At 31.6% G+C, this 21741-nt stretch overlaps 1 long non-coding RNA gene across 1 annotated transcript; it reads right to left on the bottom strand.

Annotated features, from left to right (window-relative positions):
* Positions 1-3709: 3709 nt before the first annotated feature.
* LOC143053803 (uncharacterized) lies at positions 3710-8900 on the bottom strand. Its single transcript, XR_012971459.1, has 4 exons — positions 8524-8900; positions 7859-8011; positions 4170-6747; positions 3710-4134 (listed from the first exon to the last, which is right to left on the bottom strand). It is a non-coding gene; the product is annotated as an uncharacterized LOC143053803 (long non-coding RNA).
* Positions 8901-21741: the final 12841 nt, after the last annotated feature.

Below are 21741 nucleotides of genomic sequence, written 5' to 3'. Positions count from 1 at the left end.
TGTCAGTCTCACTAGTTTGTCGTTTTGTAATTCTCTTTTTCAGTCGGATAGATTCAATATATTGCACATAAATAGTTCTATACATTTTAATTTCAGAATTGATTTAAAGTCTGCTATCATAACAGTTCAATACAACTGAATGACAATATAAAGGTATGGTGGTGTTTTATAAGAAAGGCGAAAGATCCAGAGGGACATTCAAACTCATATATCGAAAATAGACTGAAAACGACATAGAAAAAAAAGTCTTTTTGTTTGGCGAATACTTGTGTAGGTGTAGAAAAGTCAAATGTTTTAATACTTGTATAATATATAAGAGTACTCCATTGTATGTACTCAGTATACACACCTCTACAATAGGCACTTTCACAATAATCCTGGATAATCATAGGTATTGACATGAACTTTGAACCCTGGCTTTGGTAGCTGATAAAACTTATATTAATTAGTTAGAAAGAGGTTTTGTAGACCACTTGGAAGGCCTACCGTTGTTTGTAAGGACACTTAATATGTAGTTTAGGTATCCAATATAGTACATGAAATTTTACGGGAACATAGAACAGACCTATGGTTATCCAGGATGTAATTTTAAATAAGTGTCATTTGGGTATATGTTGGGTTTTCATGTTTATGTAATTGATTTACACACACAAACGAATGCTGTTTGTGGCTTTATCTGCGGGACCACAACAGTTTTATCACTGAGGTAGGATAAGGTTTTTGCAATATTTGGGTCTCTAAAAATTGATGTAGAACGGGTATTGATCGACCCATTCAGTTTCCTTATTCTGATTTGTATCAATAACCTCACAGTCTTGATTGATTCGGAAAGAGTATCAACGTCTTCTTTCTTGCGTTTAATCCATTGCCTAGAATAATCCTCGAATGAATTATCAGTATTTTGGAGCTGTGTTTCCAATTTGTGGATTTCGGCTCTCGATATTTCGGACCTTTTGAAATGTTATTGACATGTTGAGGTCACCGGTATTAACGTGGCCAGCAAGATTGTGTAACTAGCACAGATGCAATCAGGAGGTTAAGACTTGAAGTTGTCAATATTGAAATCCAGCAAACATGTGTTTGTAATTGAGAGAGAAGTAGTTACTGTTTGCTATAACGTGTGATTCTCTCAATGATTTTCTCAATGTTTATGGACTTTTCCTTTTTAACCTGATATTCTTTTGTGTATTGTTAATTTCCTTCCACCATTATGTCACGAAAATTGTCTAAAAATGGACGACACGTAACATCATTTTGATAGAGAAGCAATAGATGGCAAATTGATATTCAAACTCATTATTCGAAGACAAACGTACAACGTTATTGCAATACAAAAAGAAAAGATAAGAAAAAGGACGAATAGACTACCAGTCCAAACAACTTAAACTAAGACTAAACAACATGAACCACCAAAAACGGGGATCATCGCAAGTTTCATTGTAAGGTAAGAAGATACTGTTCTTCATGTAACTTATGTTATGGCTCTTGTAAGTTTAAATTTTATGATATGTTACATCCGGTAATGTCATATTCAAGTAAAGAGAACGAGATGGTGTGGAAGATCATTTGAAGTATATTGGTATTAAAACTAGTAGTTAATTATCAGATAATTAGCTGAAAAAAATTGAAATATCTTCGGAAGCAATGATAAAATGGCTTCGTTCAATTCAGCTTGTTATACAGACTGATTGGGAAACTTTACGATGTTGAAAAATAATCCAAGGATATTGCACTTTTTTAAATTAAGTTACTAAGCAAAATCACACAGACCTTATATCGATGTAAACATTGCATATGAACAGATTGAGAAGACCGCATATACTTCTGCAAACTCTAGACAACATTTTTGTAAAATTGTAAATAAAAAAGCAGAAAGATACCTTCTTTATTAAAAAACGTTTCCTACACTTTTTTATATCATTATTCAATATGCATGTAACACAAGCAGACCAGTATGCTCGATAACTTAAGACTGATGTGAAAAAATATAAGCATACTTTGTGAATTTGTAACATACTTAAGTCTTTTTGGAACACTTAGCAAATTGGTGACTTGTGAGATCTTTCGTTTTTGTATGTACATGTTTTTTCCAATTCTATTTTATCAATATATTTCAATTTCGCAAGCTCCTAAAGCAATTATCTTGATAAATACTGACCGTGTATTTGCATGTATGCATGTATTTCTAAAAAGACTGTTTAACAAAATATTTTTTTTTTAAATGTAAAAATAACTTTTTATCAGTATCGTCACTAGAATTAGGGTTACACTAATGTCGTGACAATGCCCTGACAATGTCCTGACAGTGTCCTGACGGAAATGAAAATGCTAAATACTTTTTTTTATTATTGGAAGGATTTACATGGAATTTGGAATCAAGCAAGATGAGAACTTATATTATAAGAGTTAGAAAACTTGACCTGGCCAACTTGACTTTGACACTACCAACGTCCTGATCGAAATGAAACGGCTAAAAAATGTTTTATTTTTGACTTCAAATTCGATACCAAGGAAGATTTTAACATTTAATACAATAAAAATAAGAAGAAAAGGGAAACAAATATTTTCAAAAGTTAGAAAATTTGACCTGACCAGCTACGTACTCCCGTGACTAATGTCGACAAAAGATCGACTTCAAATTTGATGTCAAGGACGATTCTAAAATCAAATATAGAGATATAAGAAAAAATATTCAAAACACTAATTTTAAGTGTTGGAAAACTTGACCTGACCAACGTCGATTCTGCCCTGACTAATGTCCTGATCGATGTAGAAAATGTTAATAACGTTTTTGTTCATGAAAGAACTGACTTAATCAAAGTTCCGAACCAAGGAAAAGTAATATAAGGCAGGCATTACCTGTGAATGGGGACGAAGTCTGAATGAATTATTTTTTTGTAACTTACATATTTGTTTAATTAAAAAAAAGGAACGGAAATACCGTAAAACTTCCGATTTTGGTTCTGTTGTTAGGGATTTTACTTTTGACGTTATTTAAGTTATGACGTCATGTTCAATGTAAACAAAGAAATGCAATGCATCAGGTAACGTTAATTCATATCAAAGACAAAGAATTATTAAAAATGAAATATTGGTATTGTGTTCCTTGAGTTCCTATATTTTACTAGACTACTCAAAGTCTCACGACAACGAGATAGGAAAAAGGAAGTAGATTCCTGCGTTCTGCGCAAATGCGGGAATTAAAAAAAGCGACCAAAAAAAAACCAAATTTGAACGATTTTGAGTTTGTTAGTACAATGAACATTTTTTTTTATTATTGATTTTTCTACTGTAATAGGGGACTTCGTCCCCATATAATATTCAAAACAAGAATTTATGAAAATTGTTTGTTATCTTTTGAAATGTTAGAAAACTTGAACTTGACCTAATCGACCAACTTGATCTTTATCATGATGAATGTCCTGACCGTCATAAAATTGCCAATAACGTTTTTGTTATTGAAAGGATATAACCAAGTTTGATATCAGAAAAGTGATATGTGATTAGAGATGATTTAGATACTAAGAAAATGCAATTTTTTACATTTAATAATGAAATGATAAAGATGAACAGAATGCAATTAAGTCCAAAGACAGTGAAATGAATAATTAAAATTTAATCACACCTATATTAATCAAAATAAACACAAATATGAGTGTTTACTTACCTATATTTTTCTTATTTATTTCACTCAATTTTTGTTTTTTTTAGTTAATGAGGGGTTAAACATGTCAAATAACATAAATAAGGACAGGCAATGGGCTTCTTTCGATTTCAAGATAATGTTTTACATGCATTCAATGTAGAATTGTGTTAGAGTCACATATACATATAAAAACTTATAATAAACATAATTTTATTATGTCACTGTCTTTTGGCTTTCTTCTTCACATATATTATGAATTATAAAAAGTGCACCCAAGTTCTTTCTTAACTATATTTAAATTTAAAAAAAATAAAATATCCATATAATTTAAAGAATTAAGTCTATTCTGTCTTTAGAGAGAGATAAAACACCAGCAATATTTGTCTTTTCTTCATCGGTCAAGATATTGCAGGACAAGATAAACATTGGTCATGTCAAGTTTAAAATATTTTTATTTTACATTCTTATACTAAGTGATGTAATCTTCCCTGATACCAAACTTGGTAATATCCCATTAAATAACAAGATACCAAACTTGGTAATATCCCATTAAAGAACAAACAGGTTATTCTCTGTTGTGTCGTAGTTTTCTTATATTTGATACGTTTCCTTCAGTTTTAGTTTGTAACCCGGATTTGTTTTTTTTTTTCTATCGATTCATCAATTATGAATAGCGGTATACTACTGTTGCCTTTATTTATTGGCATTTTTATAACGGCCAGGACATTCATCATGTCAAAGATCAGGTTGGACAGGTCAAGTTTCCTAACATTTCAAAAATTAACAAACATTGTTTTTTATAAATTCCTATATTTAATGCTATCATCTTCCTTGGTAAGAAACTTAAGTCATTTTTTTTCAATAATAAAAAGTTATTAACATTTTCTGCATCGGTCAGGACATTAATCAGGACAGAGTCGGACGTTGGTCAGGTCAAGTTTTCTAACTCTTCAAATTATTTTTTTAGATCTTTTTCTTGTATCTATATTTAATATTATAATCTTCCTTGACATCAAATTTGAAATCGATCCTGAATAAAAAAGTTTTCTGCATTTTACATCGGTTAGGAAATTAATCACGGGAAAGACGTAGTTGATCAGGTCAAGTTTTCCAACTTTTGAAAATATTTGTTTTTTTTTTATATTTTTGTATCAAATGTTTTCATCTTCCTTGGTATCGAATTTGAAGTCTCTACTGTCAATAATAGAATATCCTTTATCCGTTTCATATCGGTCAGGACATTAGCAGTTTCAAAGTAAAGTTAGTTAGGTCAAGTTTTCTAACTCTTATAAATATTTTTTTTATTTTTTTAAATTTTATTTATTAAATATAAGTTCTCATCTTGCTTGATTCCAAATTTCAAGTGAATCCTTCCAATAATAAAAAAAAGTATTTAGCATTTTCATTTCCGTCAGGACACTATCATGACATTGTCAGGACATTAGTGTAACCCCTAATATAGTTTTATTCTTGACTTTCTCGACTCTATCATAAGAAATGAAAAATCCTTTTGTTTTCGTTCACTGGATATCCCGCTGAATTAAGTACACGAAATCCATGTACTTTTTACACATAAATTAATATTTGAAAATCATGTACCGGTATTCAGTAATTAATCTAACAATACACATTAATGTTCCTTATTAAGCTTATTTTCAAAATTAAATGTCTGCAGTATAAAACAACAAATTCCTTGTACACCAATTGAACAAATTTATAAAATTATATCCATATTTTAAAAACAAAAATACAAAAATAGTTTCCGTCCTTAGTACATATGACCATATATCGTGTACGAGTCCTGTGATGTTTCCGCAATTGAAACTCATATTAATTGTCCACTTTTTGAAGTGGTGTTAATTGGAAATGTATTATCTGATACTTATCAAAATGTGCTTGTTTATTTTTCCGGGTCAGCTGGGCAACATTTACCATGATGAAATATTCAACCATATGACATATTTGAAGCATCAACTCTTTAGCATTTGTAAAGGTTCAATAAAGGTATTTGTGAATAAAAAAGAATGAAAAAGGCCTACGACATTTAGTTGTCATAGTTATCCGAACTTCAGTCGATATTAGTTCCAATTTATCACAGGTCTGTCAGGAACTATCTGCAGTGCCGTGTTCGTCAAATATTATTATTAATTTTGAATGCATAGTGTTAAAATGCTCAATACGGTAAATTTAAGTATAACAAAAACGTCTACGAGAAAATAACTCGATCATTTTGTACGAATGTCAGTTTACAAGGCGAGTAGCACTAACACCACTTGAGAAGTCATGGTTGATAAATTTTTGCATATATGTACGAAAGGGTGTAGGATTGACATGAAGTATGCTTGTTTAAATCTCCTGTTAATTTTATTTCAAAATAACTCATGACGTCAAATGTTCATCACTTCCTGCTTCAATCAAATTTAAACAGGAGCATTAAATACTTTAATATAACAATGTAATGTAATGTAGTGTGAGGAGTGTGTTGACTTTCAACGAAAAACATGAATTAACAAACAATTTCGTAGTTTTATATTACTTTTTTTCTATATTGAGTAGTGCGAAGTGATATTACAAACATCATTTAAAAGATGATCCATTATTATAAACTTTACATAAGCACAAATACCATCAATTTTTGGCTTCATGGTTGAAACTGCATCAAAAGAAAATCTGTTAACCCAAAAAATTATAATCTGATGATGAACTACTAACTGAAATAAAAGGCCTTGCAAAAAGTCTGCACAAAGGACTAAGATAGCTGACTGATGTTTTAATATCAGCATAGAAATGTCGTATACACGCTATATTGCGCATTACTTTTATTTTTTCCAGTAATTGCAGGGACTGTTTAAGATTCAGTGACATAAAAAATATACATTTATAGAAAAAAGTTCTTTCCAATAAATTCACGGAAAAAACATCAATACAGTTAGATCCTCACATTCCTTCATAGTCCTTCACCCAGTGCCATGCTAGGATGAATATAATTCCAGAAAACACTCCGCCGATCCCACCAACAATGCATAGCCCAAAGGAGTAGTGAAAGTGACCATCTAATTTCATAGATGCGAAGACTATGACTCCGACCAAGGCACATCCACCTTAAAATATACGAACACATGTTAGTTTATTTTTCTTCAAATCATATACTGTTACGACCTTGGAGTATACCCAAGCAAATCCTCATGCGGAACGTTAATTGATAAGCTACAAAAAAAGAAGGAAGAATAAAAACGTTTACCAGGCATGATATATCATCCAACTTTGAACAAAGGGAGATAACTTTTTTATTTGTCGTTTTGAAAACAGATAGACAAAATTAGTCGGAGTCTATTGATTTCATGGTTCATAAGAATAAACACTTAATTAGTCACACAATCTAGTTGAACCATTTGTGATATTTCTCAAGTCTATAAGTAAACTCTTAACATTGATATATATTGAATTTGCATAAGTTGAAAAATTTCAGCAAAAGAAAAGTGGATAGGGAATATAAAAATAGTGTCAAAATGTATATCATAAAAAAACACACTATCTATAATTATAACGTAAAATTGCTGTTCATGATATTTGAAACTAGTAAGGACGCAAAGGTTTACAAAAATGTGAAAGCATTGCGAGAGTATATCAATCATGGATACCGGTGCCACTTATAATATTTTAAGTTTAAACATATGTTTAAAAAACATTTGTAAAACTGTGTGTACCATTAGGAAATCTTAAATATCTAAATTACTATTTAAAACTCAGATTTATACCCATGAGTGAATAAAATTAAGGACAAATGATTTCTACCTATTTCTGTACTTATATGAGTTTAAATTTAAACTAAAATTCTGTACTACCCTTCCTTCATTGTTGGGCATTGCTCAGAATTCAGGCTGGCCGCTATTTATGTTTATTTATACTGGTAAGATTATCGAGTTAAGTCTCTATGAAATTAAACATAGAGATAATCTTAATAAATTATCAACCAAATATTAGTATGTTATTTCTTTATAACAGGTAATCAATTTTTTAGAAGGTATCGCTTCTTTCTTTCATAAACAAGGGCTTGTTCTTTTGTCGATATACATGCCTTTCCTTTTTCATATTAGAATATTAAATTAAAATACAGTGTTCTCTGTTTTTCTGTTCCTTTTTCATTTTCTAGAATAACTCTAGCTAACCTTTATTATATTGAATATAACATTTACATAAAATCATATTCACCTGCCAATAAGTTCAACAAGCCAGTAACAACAAACAGCATTCTTTGATTCTTCAATACAAACATCTTGAGTATAGCACATACCATCGCTGCAACAAAGGCTAATAGTGCAAGACATTCCATAGCTTCTGATGCTTTGAAACGGGCATTTTGATCTGCAATTATCGTCCATACTGTTTTAATATCTAATTATTTATTCTACTTTTCACTGTCAAACAAAATAACATAAAAAAATGCAAAAAAGCTGATAGATCATTAACTCTTTGAAATGCATAAATCAATAATTGCTTTAACCATTAAATGCTTTTTTTTATATTATTGAAAACTGTAACTATGTTTACAGAACGAAGCTTTATGTTATCTTATCCATTATAGCTTCCAATTACAGTGGTTTGTCGTTGGTGGTTTATGACCGATATAGTTGTGTAAAACCAAAGTGAATGGAAATAACACTGTAAAAAACCCCCGTGTCCGATTAGCACATCAGGACCCAATAGCACGAAGAATACATAATGTCAAAAAATAAATATAACCGAATGGCTTTCAACAATAAAACCGTGTCACACAACTATCATTTTTTTTTTAATGCAAATGAAAATTTTCAAAAATAAGTGAATCTGCATTACAAGGATAAGAATAATTTCGGAAAAAAACGTAAAATATTTACCTTTAATGTAATCACAGTGTTCGTTCTCTCCAGAAACTTGACAAGACTTCCATAACCCCAAGTGAAAAAAGGAGTTTCTATCAACATTCTTCTTCAACCAGTACGTAGTGGAAAATCCTACAATGTGTAGAATCAATGATCCGGCACTAATAATACTCCCGCCAATAACCATCGGTGGAATATTAGCAATGGAATCCGCCATTCTCTAATTGTCAATCACACAATTTACTTAGTAATCGGATTTGAAAGTTGTACCTGAAACATTAAATTCAGTTTATTGATTTTTTGATTTCTGAGTATGTTGACAATAATTGTATTCCAAAATTTTAATGAATTATCTTGATTGCATGCGTATATAACGTTGCTTTCCGGAACTCTATCATTTAAAAGAGGTACTTAATAGGAGAGTTTTATATATACAATTGTCCATCGAACGTCAATTGTAACAAGTACTATATATATTTCCTTTGCCTTGAGTCATAGAGATAGGAAACTTTAATATTGTCACATTTTGCGAGGTCATAGAGAGGATGTTTTTTTGTAAGCTGATTTAAAGGGTGATATCCTTCAGATATCATTAGAAATTAACTTTTATATTTTGTTTCTTAAAATGTCCTGTACCAAGTCAGAAATATGGCAGTTGTTATCAAATAATCCGTTTCTATGTATGTTGGTATGTGTTTTCGTTACACTTCAGTGTTTCTGTTGTTCAATTGTATTCATTTTATAGTTATGTATTCCAGATTTGTTTTCTCACTTATGATTTCACTGAAACTGCAACCAAACAATACAATAAAATATACGTGACTTATACGTCAATGAAACAGCAATCTAGCGACAGATCTAGAGTGTTTGAAAAATAATTGTATTTTGTTAAATTTGGATGTAGACTTTTCAACACATTGTCGGTATGCCTATGGAAACGAACTAAGCACCTATATGTGTCCACCGCTTATACTTATTATTTGAGTCAAAGTTCCGTCAGACACTTGTTCAAAATAAGAAGATCAAAGAAGCCAGATCATTCAATTTTACATTCAGATACATTACTGATGAATTTTGTTTGTCATCAAAATTTTAGAAGTTAATGAAATAACAGACACAGCTCCCTTAACAACATTTGTAGATTTATACTCAGAATTTGACATACATGTTAGCATTTTTCTCAGCACCAGAATACAATACAATTTTAATTTTTAATTTTTCAATTTCCCCCAACTTCACCCGTATTCTTGTCTTATTTTGAATTATGTGCTTTGTTATAATGGCATTTGTTTTCTTTATTGACATATTTGTTCGTTTTTATAGTGATAAAGATTATAACACATATTTATACCTTGGACAACAAGGACGGCATTGACTGTTATGCTTTGATGTGAACACTTTGGGACGCGTTCAACTCTGAAATATCGTAAACGGTATACAATTTTTGTTTCTTTGGTCGTAATTTCAAACTGACATGTATATTACTTACCAGAAGCAATTAAAACAAGAAACAAAATCTGCATTATTGGCTTTTAAAGAGGAAATGATATTGTTGGTAATATTAATGGAAATAATTTACATCAAAACCAAATGTCATTACAAATTAAATTTAATCATAAATGAATACAAGAACCGGTATAAATCCAGGGAGGGTGCTTTTTACTTTTTCTTTAGTTCTGTTATGTTTTTTGTACTGCTATTTATCTGTTGGTCTTTTTTTCTTTTAAACCATGGTGTTACCAGTTTATTTTCGACTCATGAGTTTCAATGTCCCTTTGATATCTTTCGCCTCTCTTCTGGTCTTATTATTTAGAAAATACCTTACCCAGTAGACTACATTTACAAAACTGTTACCTGTTAAAGAGGACAAATGCCATAAAATGCCATATAAATACCTATTTGAAACTCAATTAATTATTTTTCCCGAAACAGAGTCCCTGAGTAAAAGAACTTTGCTGGTTTTTTTTGTTTTTTTTTTTACATTGCGTACTGATATTACAAAAACTACCAGGTAAATAGTTCGTTATATATAAATATAAATACTATTTGTAATTGGCTTCATCAAAAATAGAAATAGTATAGGAAATGTTAAGTGCTATACTAAAAAAAGATCTTTCATAGAAACTTGACAAACTATTAAGAGAACTGTCCAATGTACAAGTAATCCGTTTCGTAGAAATGCAATTTTAATAATACGTTGCGAATGTATAATTTATTTTTTCCTTAAAAGTGATACATAACACTACTGGGAGATAACTCTGTAAAAATCAGATGCACGTTTTAATCATGTTCTATTGTTAAAGAAATATTAAGCTTCTCAATGATTGAAATAAGTGTTTGTCAAACGGCTATATATCCAATAAAGTGTGTTCCGATAACGTGTGTGGTTCAAATTTTATAAACAATATTATGTTTTAAAAGAGTCAAAGTAAATATTTTGTCAAAGTTTTATAAAAAAAAAAACGAAAAAAACATTTTAGTAACGGTTTTTGAAACCACCTTAACCTTCAGTTACTTTATAAGAATCCGTGACATAGAAAATATATACATTTATAATTCACTTTTTCCTTGACTTAAAAGGAAAACAAAACACCAATACAGTAAAATCTTCCATCCATCGTTAGTCTTTCATCCATCGCCATGCTAAGATGAATAAAATGTCAAAAAAACACTCCGCCTAGTCTTTTACCCAGCGCCATGCTAAGATGAATACAGTGCCAGAGAGCACACCGCCTATTTCACCAACAATGCATAGCACAAACGAGAAGTGAAAGTGAGAATCCAATTGTATTTAACCAGATTATTTCATAGTTGCGAAGACTATAACTCCGACCGAGGCAAATGCACCTACAAATAAACGAATTCATGTAAATTTGTTATTCTTCAACCAATATACCGTTTCATCATTCTCATCATTCAATGAATCCTGAATTTGTATGTCTTTTAGAAACAAAAATCATGCTAAAAGTCCTGAATATGTAATTTTCCCATATGTTGTTCTCTTACCTATACATACGAATGGTTACTTAAAGAATTTACTTCTACATATTTTTAGATCCTGAGATAAAAATAAATTAAGTTAAACGTCTGAAATATAATGCTTTCCATCGTAATGTTTCTTTCTATACATAAAAATGATTACTCAAAGAATTTACTTCTAACAATTTTGATATCCTAAGTATACAATAAGTATACAATAATTAAAAATTAGAAACATAAAAACTTTTAGAAGGCTGTATATTTCATACTTTTGGTCCCCATTTGAATAAATGTTATTTTTTTTTTTTGCCGTTTGAAAACAATAGGCGGATAGGCATTCTCTTTATGACGTTTGCGCATATGAATCAAATCTTTATAAGTGAATAGAATAAGAAAGATACTGCAAATAATAACAAAAAACCTTTGTCAATGAACTAGTTGAATCATTTGTGATATATCTATAAGTAAGACTTGTATATTTTAACTTAGATAAATCGAAGGTTCATTGATAGGAATCTTCAGGGGGAAAAGTGGAAAGGGAACACAGAAATGAAAATTAGAAATGAATATCATAAGAATATATATTCTATTTATAATTATTACCAAATAAAATTGAGAATAGAAATGGGGAATGTGTCAAAGAAAAAACATCCCGACCATACAGCAGACAACAGCCGAAGTCCACCAATGGATCTTCAATGCAGCGAGAAATTCCCGCACCCGTAGGCTATAGTTCATGATGTTGGCCCATCTGTATGGGAGTCTCCTATGTAAGGGTTTACAAAAACCTTGAGAATATTGCGATAGTTTATCAAAATTGTCTTAGCACTGTATAATGTTTTGAAATTATCCATATAAAATAACACCTCTTCATTATTTTTCATTAAAAACATAATGGAATTTAACAAGGTTCTTATTTGCATGACAAAATTTTACTTTCTGATAGTTTTCTTTTCATTAGAGCATTGGTGAATCTTTGTTTAATATTAAGTATCTCCAACATTTAAACTTATATATTTGTATTTATGGGAGAAAAAAATTCAGGGGAAATGATTCCATCCTATTTTGGTACCGTTTACAAAATTTAATGTTTTATTCATAATTTTCTGTCTGTCCTTTTTTGTTAAACATAACAAACAACATCAAAACCACTATTAGATAGTTTACATTGGAACTGATTTCACCAAGAATTATAAGTTTAAACATTTTGATTTTACGTGGATTAGGAAACACGTTTTTACAACTTATACTAATCCCTTTTCACTTTTCGTGTCCGAGTGCTGCCTTGTAGCGGCATTATCATGCCTTTTTTTTAAATCTACAAGGCTGTCTTATACGTGCAATTTTCTCTCTCTTAACACGATATCATAATACTATTGCGTCAAAAAAACTTGTGTAGCAAACACCTTGCTTTAGACATAAATGACTCTAAGATCTTACTTTTCCAGCCACATACTAGAATTGTTTATCTTAATAATAGGTAATCGAACTGTAACTGATTTCAGGAAGTTATATATGGCTGAAACCAATAAATAGTTATTTCAGATTTTATATTCTTGATCCCGTTCACCGTATTTACTGAATACAGCTGAATGTTAGTTTTCAAACTGACTGACAATAACTACCTTAATAATACGGCAATGTGTTTATGTTATATTAAATAAGTGTTCTTCATCGTTATCAAAATTTCTGTCCCTATCCAATATACCCTCATTTTTCAGTGGCAGTTCAAATTTCCCCGACCACCATCCCAGATGGCCTCTATTGTATCAACCTACCTATAGTATTTATTGTGAACTTGTTCTCGTCCTGAATATGCATGAAATATTTGCCACTAGACGTTAAGCAAACAACAATCAATCAATCAATCGTTATCAAAATAAAAAGTCAAAAGTAATTGATGAAATTATTTCAGTGTCCCTGTTCATCAAATCATGAAAGTTTCACACGAATAAAGTTTTGAAATATCGGTGTTAAAAGCAATACTTCGGTCAGTTGCATAACACATAACACAATGTCGACTGCTGTATCCTCAATTTTGACAAATTTTCCATGCTTCATCTGTTTGTTTTGTTCCCACATTGTTGTCAATGTTATGGAATTGTATACAAGTCATACACGAGAGAGGTTGTGCTAGCTATAAAAAGTAAAATCTAAATAAAATATTGAAATTTAAGAAAAATTCAAAAGAAATTACTTGGTAAAGGCATTTTCTTATGTAGAAAATGGTTGATTGAACATGTTTTAAAAGCATTAAACTTCTCACTTGTATGACAGTCGCATTAAGGTTGCATTTCTGTAAATGTTGACAATGCAATTTCCCATAGGAACTCCTTTTACGGCTAAAACTGTACCACTTTTACTATGAAGTTTTGAAAAAAATCTTATCCCAGAATTGAAAGTTCATATGCACCACAATTTTTTTCAAAGGTCAAAATATAGGGCTGTGCGGCATATTTTCAACGTTTATATGCCCTGAACTTCTCAGAGTTTAAACTTACACTAATTTTCTTAACTAACCCTACCTCGAATGAAAGGTTACCACAGATTTCAATGTAAACAATATGCACGTGTTTATTTACTGGTAACATTCCCAAGTTCTGTCTCTGCGATATGGAACACAGAGAGCATAACTGGGAACCAGTATGTAAACAAAATTAATTTTCTATGAATATTCTATTACTCCCCAAAAGAGGCGTGTTTTGAGAAACAGCTGTATTTACAAAGTGCAACCTTAAATTCGATTTCATTGGATAAATTTATATAACCAGGTTTCATCGACCATTTTCTGCATAACAAAATGTCTGTACTAAGTCAGGATTATGACAGTTGCTGTCCATTCTTTTGATGTGTTTGAGCTTTTCCTTTTGCCATTTGGAAAGGACTTTCTGATTTGAATTTTCCTTGAAATTTGGTATTTTTTATTTTACTTTTCAATCGAAAGTTAACTTATGTGGATATCTTCCCTTGACAATCATTTGTTTATTTACAGGTTCAGTGGTATGACTAGTTCATATATCTTCCTGGAAGGTTTTTTTTTTGCAAATTTTGATTTGATTACAAAATAAGCGAAAATTAATCTTTGCAAAATTTCACTGTACTTTTTGTAAAGTAAGTATATTGTGTATTGTATTGACAAGTGCATAATTGTATTACAATGAATGTATTTCAAAACGAAATGATTAAAAACATCTGGCCCATTGGACCTATATGGCACTTTAACTAAATTAGCATAAACAAATGACCAATGAACTTGTACAGTTACGTGTTAATGTAGGAATTATCTGCGTTTTGTAAAAGATATGTTTCATGTATTTGACACTACACTTACTGTTTTTAAAACGCAAATGAAAATTATAAAAAAAAAAACGTGAATTTGTATTACAATCTCTTTTTAAAAGAGGGACGAAAGATACCAAAGAGACAGTCAAACTCATAAATCGAAAACAAACTGACAACGCCATGGCTAAAAATGAAAGACAAACAAACAACAGCACACATGACACAACACAGAAAACTAAAAAATAAACAACACGAACCCCACCAGAAAACTTGGGGTGATTTCAGGTGCTCCGGAAGGGTAAGCAGATCCCGCTACACATGTGGCACCCGTCGTGTTCGTGTTTAAAAGACGAACTTCAGCGAATTACGTAAAAATGTGTACCTGTAATACAGCTGTCTCTCTCCCATTTGTTGACAATTTTCCATAATCCAAAATGAAAAATGATACTACCATGATTATAGTTATGCCAATACCAATACGTAGTGGCAAACCCTACAATGTGTAGCATCAATGATACGACGCTTATAATACTCCCGCCAATTACTATCAGTGGAATTCCTGCTATATAGCCCGCCATTATCTGTTTTTCAGTCTCAAAACTTTACTCAGTAGTCGGATTTCAAAATGTGTGCTCAAAAATAGAATTCAGTTTGTTGATTTATTGATTTCTGTGACCTGGAACGATTATATTACTGCAAAATTTTAATGAATGATTCTAATTGCCTAACCCACGTTTATATTTTCTTAATCATGTATATAAAGTTGTTTCACGGGACGAATGACTATATCATTTAAAGAAGGTGCGTATAAAAATTGTAAGTAGTACTTATTTATATTTCCTGTACGTGTATGTTGAGTGATAGAGAAAAGATACTTCAACAATATTGTCATATTTTGTAAAGTCATATCGGATTGATTTTATAGCGCTGATACAACACCATATAACAGTAACGTTTATATAGGGCCACACAATGATATGGCGTATGACTTGATTTACTTCAAATTCAAATGATTTTGACATGCGCAACGTGACTATTGTATTGGTGCTCCCCTGGATGGAGTGTGTTAAGAACTATCGTGGTAATTAAATTTTAAAACATATAAAAGTTTTCGTTTCTATCAAAAACATATGTGACATTGTTATTCTAGAGAATATATATAACAGAGTAATACAGTCGTTTCAGTCAGTTCAACAGTTTTCCAAGTACTTGAAACAGAACTCGAATGCCCGTAGCAAGTACTAATATATACAAAAAGTTAAACAATGTATTAATTAATACTTTAGTTCGAATGCCCGAAACAAGTACTTATGTATAAGCAAAGGTAAACAATGTATTACTTAATATAACAGCTGCCTTACTTTTTACATGAAAGAGTTGTTATCTGTCCATGTTAGAATAGATTCTTACTGCTTTTAGATTTTCAAATCAAGATCCAAATAAAAGCTTTAGCATACTTTCTCCTTATTACAACATTCGAAATGTCAACAGCTGGATTCTAGTACATCAGATATACGTCAAACGTTAATGAAATAGAAACCAACCGACTGAAAATTTGAATAAAATACACATGAGCTATACGTCTATGAAATAGCAATCTATCGACAAAAAGTTTGTAAAAAGTTCTGTATTTTGTTGAATTTGAATGTAGACTTTTTAAAAAGTTTTCGGCATTCCTATCGGATTGTTCGCCTCATTTTTTCGACCTCTTCTTATCTTAATATGATTCGAGGTTTCTTCAGACACGTGTCAGATCAAAGACCAAAGACGCAAGATCATTTAGGTTCACATTCAGATATATTGATAACGAGCTTTCCGTTAACAATCAAATCTTTTCTAATTGGGTTCCTCTAATTTATCCTCCAAAACTAGAAAGCATTAAAGGAAAAACACGGCATCCTTCTCCTCCTCATTTTAGACTTATACATTAAGTTTGACATAATCAGTTATCTCAGTACCAACGTTAACATCTATAACAAAAAAGACCAATTAGATTTTAAATTTATCAATTATCTCAAACTCGGTAGAAATATACCACATTTAACGGCATATTGGATATACATTTCCCAACTCTTTCGGTATTCAATAACTTGGAGATGCTCTTTACATTATTAAACATCACTTGTTTCTAAGTAAAAAGTTTATGAACCAGGATTATGTCCAAAAAAGTCTCGTACGTTTTATAAACTAGTTCATCGCAAGATACCAAGATGTTGATGATACATATTCCGTATCAACGTCACAAATAATACATGATGATCTTCAAGTATAGATTCTAAGGACTGACGTTGTTTATCATGTAAATTATGTTTTATTGTGTTCTTTTTTTTTTTTGTCATTGTAGATTATTAACCCTTACTGTTCATTTCTGGTTTTATCCTTTAAGCGTTGCTCGGTACTTATACGTACCGCAATTGTGTTATTGTTCTATGGTCATTTCTTCAATAAATACTCATCATTTTTGAGAACATAGATAGATGTAATAAAATATATATATCAAATTTAAAAAAAATCAAGAATACAATGCAGAAAGTTTGCATTAACGCATGCGAAAAAAAGGGCGAAAGATACCAGAGGAACAGTTAAACTCATAGATCGAAAATAAACTGACAACACCATGGCTAAAAAATAGAAAAAAAACAAACTGTTATAGACAAATAATAGTACAAAAGACACAACATAGAAAATTATAGACTAATTAACACGAATCCCACCAAAATCTAGGGGTGATCTCTGGTGCTCCGGAAGGGTAAGCAGATCCTGCTTCACATGTGGCACCTGCCGTGTTGCTCGTGTCATTTCAAATATGGTAAATAGTCATACTTGGTAGATCACATTAGTAGGAAAAAAGGAATTGATTGTAGTTAAGACATAAGGACTATATATGATATCATCTTTAAAACGGTTATTCCATAACGGTCAACCAACTCTGGCGTCCCTAAAATTTACAAAGGGATGATTTCAACTTCACCATTTGGAACTCTTGGTTTAATAGCTTCCTTGTGAGCAGCAACCCTCTATCAAAGAAATCATGATAGGAAATACAAGTCCGGGAATATCGTATCAATTGGGAGATACATACTCCGTATGCAGGCACTGCTGAAATGTTGCTACATAGAAATGTATATACCAAGAATTGTTTTTCTGAGACAAGTGCTTGTGACCATACACAAGAACTTGCGGTCAACCGATTTTCAGTACTTCAGTATTTTAGTTTGTATTCTTGTCTTTCATACTCTTGCTTATGTGCTTTGATTATATGACAGTTTGTTTTTCTTTGCTGACAAATTTATTCGTTATTTTATAGTGATTATGATTATAGCACACTTTTAACTGCTGTGTCCCTATTTATGACATTTTTACTTACTATGTCTCTTTATTTTCTTCACACATTGTTGTTATTATAATGGAACTATATGCGTATGTCATACAAATTCAAATTCAAATAAATTTTATTGCTAATCAAAACGCCCACAAGGAGCAGAACAATCAATACATACAAATGATTACAAGAAATTCAATATGATTAAGACACAACGTAATAACAAAAAATATATATATATATAATATATATTTATTTAGACAAGCAGAATAATACAACAAGCACAGTGTTTAATAATATAACTAGGTGTCACTGGGCATTTCTTTATCTATATATCATGTTTATCTTTTAAGGAAACTTTCCTATATGAGGATAAATTTTCCAATACTTCTCCGAGTTTCTGAAGTATAAAAATATCTTCAGAAGACATTAGCCAAATAAATTGTGATTTAATATCTAAACCACTAAAATTTTTAAACCGTTGTTTTATTTTATTTAAAAAGTTGAAACGAATATTTGACAGTTCGTGGCACTGAAGAAGAAAATGAATTTCATCCTCAACCTCAGTACCACACAATTTACAGATACGTTCTGACACTGTCAGATTTTTGGACCTTCCCCTCTCAGTCTCTAAATCGTGAGCGCTGATACGGAATTAAGTTATGTCAGAGGCTTAACAAGCTATAAAACCGGATTTATGCAACCATTTTCTCCATAGGAAAATGCATGTACCAAGTCGAGATATAACTGTCATGAACAGTTGTTTTCCATTCATCTAATATGTTTGAGCTGTTGATTTTTCTATTTGATAAGGGCCTCTCCGTTCCTTAGAGTTCGGTGATTTTGTTATTTTACTTTTCCAAACAACCTGCTGGTCGATGTCAGGTTTCGTCCTAGAATAAACGTTTCTGCTGGTGGATAACTCCTTGAGGGTGCCGTTAACTTGATAGCTAAATGCATAAAGAATGCGAAGAACAAACCGACTAGGATGTTGACTGTGTTACCAAGGTTCTTTTCTGCTTCATGGAATGATGTTGCATCTTATATGAGTGTTCCACGTAATATCTTTCATGATATCCCTGATTTCCTTATGAACAGACACAAACTGATTATTCGTTTAAATATTCAGGCACTTATCAAAAAATACAACCATGTACTGTTAATAATTTCGACTGTTTAAAGACACCTGCTACAAGGGAGTCAACTCCTGTCATTTCTACTTGTAAACATAACTAGAGGCTCTTAAGAGCCTGTGTCGCTCACCTTGGTCTATGTGCATACATATATTAAAAGGACACAGATGGACTCATGACAACATTGTGTTTTGATGATGGTGATCTCCCTATAATGAACTTGGCCCTTTAGTTTCACAGAGGAACATATTTTGTAAAAATTTACAAAAATTTACAAAAATTTATAAAATTAATGAAAATTGTTAAAAATTGACTATAAAGGGCAATTACTCTTTGAGGGGGTCAACTGACCATTTAGGTCATGTTGACTTATTTGTAGATCTTACTTTGCTTAACATTATTGCTGTTGACAGTTTATCTCTATCTATACTAATATTCAAGATAATAACCAAAAACAGCAAAATTTCCTTAAAATTACCAATTCAGGGGCAGCAACCAAACAAAGAGGTGTCCGATTCATCTGAAAATTTCAGGGCAGATAGATTTTGACCTGAAAATCAATTTAACTTAGTCAGGTCTGCTTTAAATGCTTTTATTTTTGAGTTAAAGGCCAAAAACTGCATTTTACACCTATGTTCTATTTTTAGCCGAGGTGGCCATCTTGATTGGATGGCCGGGTCACCGGACACATTTTTTAAACTAGATACCCCAAATATGATTTTGGCCAAGTTTGGATTAATTTGGCCAAGTAGTTTTAGAGGAGAAGATTTTTGTAAAAGTTAACAGTCGACGACTACGACTACGACGACGACGGACGACGGACGCAAAGTGATGAGAAAAGATTACTAAGATTTACGAAAAATTGTTAAAAATTGACTATAAAGGGCAATAACTCCTAAAGGTATCAACTGACCATTTCGGTCATATTGACTTATTTATAAATCTTACTTTGCTGAACATTATTGTTGTTTACAGTTTATCTCTATCCATAATAATATTCAAGATAATAACCCAAAACGGCAAAATTTCCTTAAAATTACCAATTCAGGGGCAGCATCCAAACAACGGGTTGTCCGATTCATCTGAAAATTTCAGGGTAGATAGATCTTGACCTGATAAACAACTTTACCCCATGTCAGATTTGCTGTAAACGCTCTTTGGTTTCAGAGATATAAGCCAAAATCTACATGTTACCCCTATGTTCTATTTTTAGCCATGGCGGCCATCTTGGTTGGTTGGCCGGTTCACCGGACACATTTTTTTAAACTAGATACCCCAATGATGATTGTGGCCAAGTGTGGTTAAATTTGACCCAGTAGTTTCAGAGGAGAAGATTTTTGTAAAAGTTAACAGACGACGACTCCTACTACGACGACGCCTACGGACGACGGACGCAAAGGTGAGCTAAAAAAAAAAGGAAATATGAGCACGTGTAAGACATTTTATATGTTAATCACGTCTCCAGATTTTTACTTGTAACTTAACAAGAAAAACTCATTATTCTAATCTTTTGAGTCTCTAGATTATTTTTTTTATCTTTATTCCATGGACAATGCCGTTAAAGGAATTGAACGTACTTTGTGTGAACAACTTTATGGTGGTAACTCTTTTGAATATAAGGACGAATCAACACTGGTCAGGAAATAAATATACGCATTTATTGAATGTTTATAATCCTTTAAATCAGCAGGGTCCTTCTTTATCTATGAACGAACGCATAATTGCGAAAATGTATCACCACACCAATCGCACTTTTTGTGTGTAAACCTCATTACATTAACTGCTTGATAAACGCATTAGGTATTGACAATTCACTTGGAAACCCAACATATGCTCTCAAGACACTTACCAAAGAGGAAATCCTGGATAAGCATAGGTCTGTTCTATGTTCCTTGGAATTTCAACTAAAGATGATGAACTAGATCTTCCATCACTGTATTGGATACCGAAACTGCATAATTATCCTTACAAACAACGGTATATTGCTGGGTCTTCCAAGTGCTCCACGAAACCTCTTTCCAAATTATTAACATCTATTTTATAAGCAATCAAAGACGGACTTCAAAGTTATTGTGAAACTGCCTATTCTAGAGGTGGCGTGAATCAGATGTGGATACTTAAAAATTCCAAAGATCTTTTAGAGTACATACAATCTAACTCAGCTGCTAGGTGGGAGCAAGACTGGTTGATGGCTTTCCACCCAGACAAATGCACAGTCCTAAGAGACTCACAAAAGAAAAAAAAAACAGTTTAAACATGACAAAATCCTGCACAATCATAAACTTGAACTAGTCGCTTCAGCTAAATATCTAGGCATTACACTACAAGCAAACTTAAAATGGTAAAAACATACTGACAACATCATAGCTAATGGTAACATATTTTTGGGCTTCTTAAAAAGAAATTTAAAAACATCATGCCAGAACATCAAAACCCAGGCATATCTGGCACTATTTCGCCCTAAGCTTGAATATTCAAGTTCAGTATGGTACCCTCACACAGTTTAACCTAACCTCT

The sequence above is a fragment of the Mytilus galloprovincialis genome, chromosome 12 (assembly GCF_965363235.1).
Source record: "Mytilus galloprovincialis chromosome 12, xbMytGall1.hap1.1, whole genome shotgun sequence".
Classification (NCBI taxonomy): Eukaryota; Metazoa; Mollusca; class Bivalvia; order Mytilida; family Mytilidae; genus Mytilus; species Mytilus galloprovincialis.
The sequence above is the reverse complement of the archived record's forward strand: the minus strand, read 5'-3'. Positions and strand labels throughout refer to the sequence as shown.